At 35.3% G+C, this 4,834-nt stretch overlaps 1 non-coding gene across 1 annotated transcript; it reads right to left on the reverse strand.

The window, feature by feature from the left end:
• Positions 1-3,090: 3,090 nt before the first annotated feature.
• LOC131754222 (U6 spliceosomal RNA) lies at positions 3,091-3,197 on the reverse strand. Its single transcript, XR_009335253.1, has one exon. It is a non-coding gene; the product is annotated as a U6 spliceosomal RNA (small nuclear RNA).
• Between the last annotated feature and the right edge of the window lie 1,637 nt (positions 3,198-4,834).

The raw sequence follows: 4,834 nt of genomic DNA on the forward strand, positions 1-4,834 counted from the left end.
ATTTGTTTATATTTTGTTTGTTTCTATTTTTCTCTGATTGCTTTATAATTCATTCTCCATATATGAATTTTTTTTTGAACCACTTGAGAATAAGTTACAGATGTACATACATACCTAAATACTTCAATGTATATTTCCTGGGAGAAAATATACATTTTTTTCTTATAAAACTTAGGAAATTTAACAGTTAAGAACATTGGAAAATTTCATATTGATACTATACAATTTTCTAATTCCATAGTCCATATTCAAATTGTCAGTTATCACAATATTGTTTTATATATATACTATAGTTAGAGTGTATATACTATATATAATATAAACTATGTATAACAAATAGAAATAAATTTATATAATCTATATTTAAATTTATAATTAATTTATATTTTATTTATTGTATATAATATATATTTTATATATATATATAGAGAGAGAGAGGGTGAGAGAGAAATTGAGAGTATTCTAGAATTAACCATACTGAAGATGACAGTGGCAACAGCTGAAATATCTGAATGTTTACAGAAACTACTACAGATAGGGCACTCAGTGTATTAGTATTTATTTTCTTCTTGTACTATGATCTAAAGAAGTTTGTATTTATTTTCATATTTACTATTGTTTTATTATGAACTTACTATATATTCAGAATAGAAAAATAACACAAAATAACAATAATCACCCCAAATTTCAGAGCCTAGAGACAACCATTGTTAGTACTTAGATGTATATTTTCTAGATTTGTGCTTTCAATCAACAAAATTTCTGTGGACTTTCTGCTAGTTACTTAATGATTCTGTTAGGAGGCTGCCAGTTTCCTTATCTGTAAAATTCTGTTAATAAGAGTACCAACTTCACAGAGTTGTTGTTAAGAGTAAGTAAGATCAAGAACACTCAGGAATAGAAGTATATTAAAGCATATTAAATTATTATATGTAGAAGGTAGTTGTCATTATCTGCTATTATAGACATCATGCCTGAAAATATCATTCAAAGCAAGTTTCTTGGCAATAGCATATAAAGCAAGTTCTTAAAACAAAGGTCTATGTTCAAAATGGGGGTAATCAGTTCCATCCTTTTCCCTAACCATGTCTCAAACTTCTTTCTGAGATAATGGCAGTAACTTACAATAAAATGGCTGAGAAGCAGTGGTCCAGGGCCCCTGACGTGTTCCCAGGTTTCAGTTCAACTGTCCGTCGCTGCTTCTGGCTGCACTGTGGAGTTTTACAACTTGACTTAAGTTCAGCCCTGTCAGAAATCACTGCCTTGCTTTCCATTTAATTAAGCAAGCATTTAGGTTGTACAGATAAGTTATTTGCTCCCATAATGGGTATTGAAGATGCAGGCTTAGCTGGCCTGGCTCTTCTCATCAGGGGAGGGAAAAACTGAAACTAAGGAAAACAAACGAAACAATGGTGGGTTTTCTACTTCCTGGATCGTGTAACTTGTACTACATCCAATGAAAGCCATCTGGTGGGCACCCAGACATGAGGACTGATTCTCAACCTGTTGTTCTCCTTCTAGCCGTCCTCCAGCCCCTGCACAGCTGGAACCTCTGCATCAGTTACAGCTGCTAGGAATTGAAACTGAATTCTTATTCACTTCTGCTCCCAAGGACCAAAGAGGGACAGAGAGGAAAGCTAAGAAAGTCTGAGGTTCAAACTACAGCCCATTTTTATCTTTCCAAAATGGTCTTGGTATTTTCGGATCCAGATAACCTTAAGTCAGACAATGCTGTATTACCATACTGAGGAATAAATATCCTATAATATTATAATCTGATAAACTCCAGAATAACTTGATGTATTTTTAGTTGCAGGAGCTTCAGGTCTCTGATGGCTTCTCTTTGATCAGTCAGAGGGAGATATGGGTTCACTTCCCACCTGATGCAATAGAGCAGTTTTCTTAAACTTCTCTGATAATAATAATCATTTCATCTCTTGTTAAACATTATGTTTCCAAGTCTCTCCCTGGAGATTCTGATTCAGTGCATCTGGGATGGGGCATCAGATTTGTGTTCTTAACATGAGAAAAGCTTGGGGAAAATCGGAGTAGAGGGAATAGTCTGTTTTTAGAATCAGACAGCTCTGGGCTGAAATCATGGGTCTTTCACTTACTAGTTATGTGGTCTTGCACAAATTACTTAACCTTCTGTAACCTCGTTTGAAAAAAAGTGGAGATAAAAACATCTACCTCAAAGAGTTGCTGAGAGGATTAAAGGAACTAAAGCCTTTTATAGCATCTACTTTTCTGAGGCTGCTAAATCATTTCCACTTGGGTTAATTTGAAGATTATATGTGAACTTATTTAGCACACAGGCATAATGGTTTGATTTTTTTTTTTAAAATCTTTTCCATTTGTTCAGCAGATGCTTGTAAAGCTTTTATTTATTTATTTATTTTTTGGCCACACCACATGTCTTGCGGGATCTCAGTTCCCTGACAAGGGACTGAACCTGGGCCATGGCAGTGAAAGCCCGGAATCCTAACCACTAAACCACCAGGGAACTGCCTGTAAAGCTTTTAATTGTGTGCAAGAAACTGGGGTTCCCAGAACCCACTAAGCACCTCCCTGATGGTATGGAGTGTCCACATGACCCACCCCAGGCTTTTGAAGGGACTGCCCAAATTTCTTGTGTGTATGATTCTCTGTGGCAGGCTCCTAATTATTCAGGGGGCTCCCTGAGTTTAGGAGTGTAATTGTCTTATCCTCCCATTGTACTAGAAATTCCAGTTTTCTTGAATCCAAATATATGTATATATATTTTTTCCCCTCTATAGTTGAGGCAGTTCCCCCCTCCAGCTTCTTTGAATTATTATCAATATATGTATGTTTAACGTATACAATGTGATGATTAGAGACATGTATACATTGCAAAACGATGACCACAATAAGGTTAGTTAACATCTCCATCCCTTGACATAATTATGTTATATATTTTTTACTGTGTGGTGATAATATTTAAGATCTACTTTCTTAAAAACTTTCAATATATTATACAGTATTGTTGATTATAGTCACCATGCTGTGCATTAGATCCCTAGACCTTATTTATCCTTTAGCGGGGAGTTTTGTATGCTTTGACCAACATCTAAAAATGTGGGATGCTTCACAAATTTGCATGTCATCCTTGAGCAGGGGCCATGCTAATCTTCTCTGTATCGTTACAATTTTAATATGTATGCTGTTGAATCAAACACCATGTACATATATTTTTTCTTCAACAGAAAATATACATTTAAATTATTCCATTTGTTTTTTATACAGAATATGTTCTAGGTGCTTTGCATTATGCAATTTTCCCTTCCTGGCCAGAAAAACCTTTGTACTTTTTTTCTCCCATCCTAAAAGCAAAAAATCCAATGGATTTCCAGAGAATATATTTATACTTCCTTTATATTTAGCCTTGCTTCCAAAGAATTTAAGGCACTTTTAAAGGATACAAACAATGCAAGATTTCCCCATAGTGACTGTATCAATTTACATTCCCACCAACAGTGCAAGAGGGTTCCCTTTTCTCCACACCTTCTCCAGCATTTATTGTTTGTAGATTTTTTGATGATGGCCATTCTGACTGGTGTGAGGTGATAACCTCACTGTAGTTTTGCTTTGCATTTCTCTAATGATTAGTGATGTTGAGCATCCTTTCATGGGTTTGTTGGCCATCTGTATATCTTCTTTGGAGAAATGTCTATTTAGGTCTTCTGCCCATTTTTGGATTGGGTTGTTTTGTTTTTTTTTTTTGATATTGAGCTGCATGAGCTGCTTGTATATTTTGGAGATTAATCCTTTGTCAGTTGCTTTGCTTGCAAATATTTTCTCCCATTCTGAGGGTTGTCTTTTGGTCTTGTTTATGGTTTCCTTTGCTGTGCAAAAGCTTTTAAGTTTCATTAGGTCCCATTTGTTTATTTTTGTTTTTATTTCCCTTTTTCTAGGAGGTGGGTCAAAAAGGATCTTGCTGTGATTTATGACATGGAGTGTTCTGCCTGTGTTTTCCTCTAAGAATTTTATAGTGTCTGGCCTTACATTTAGGTCTTTAATCCATTTTCAGTTTATTTTTGTGTATGGTGTTAGGGAGTGTTCTAATTTCATTCTTTTACCTGTAGCTGTCCAGTTTTCCCAGCACCACTTATTGAAGAGGCTGTCTTTTCTCCATTGTATATTCTTGCCTCCTTTATCAAAAATAAGGTGACCATGTGTGCGTGGGCTTATCTCTTGGCTTTCTTTCCTGTTCCATTGATCTTTATTTCTGTTTTTGTGCCAGCACCATACTATCTTGATTACTGTGGCCTTGTAGTATAGTCTGAAGTCAGGGAGCCTGATTCCTCCAGCTCCGTTTTTCTTTCTCAAGATTGCTTTGGCTATTCGAGATCTTTTGTGTTTCTATACAAATTGTGAAATTTTTTGATCTAGTTCTGTGAAAAATGCCATTGGTAGTTTGATAGGGATTGCATTGAATCTGTAGATGGCTTTGGGCAGTGTAGTCATTTTCATCATGTTGATTCTTCCAATCCAAGAACATGGTATGTCTCTCCATCTGTTTGTATCATCTTTAATATCTTTCATCAGTGTCTTATAGTTTTCTGCATACAGGTCTTTTGTCTCCTTAGGTATGTTTATTCCTAGGTATTATATTCTTCTTGTTGCAGTGGTAAATGGGACTGTTTCCTTAATTTCCCTTTCAGATTTTTTGTCATTAGTGTATAGGAATGCAAGAGATTTCTGTGCATTAATTTTGTATCCTGCTACTTTACCAAATTCATTGATTAGCTCTAGTAGTTTTCTGGTAGTATCTTTAGAATTCTCTATGTATAGTGTCATGTCATCTGCACGCAGT

This window comes from Kogia breviceps, chromosome 3, assembly GCF_026419965.1.
Source record: "Kogia breviceps isolate mKogBre1 chromosome 3, mKogBre1 haplotype 1, whole genome shotgun sequence".
Classification (NCBI taxonomy): domain Eukaryota; kingdom Metazoa; phylum Chordata; class Mammalia; order Artiodactyla; family Physeteridae; genus Kogia; species Kogia breviceps.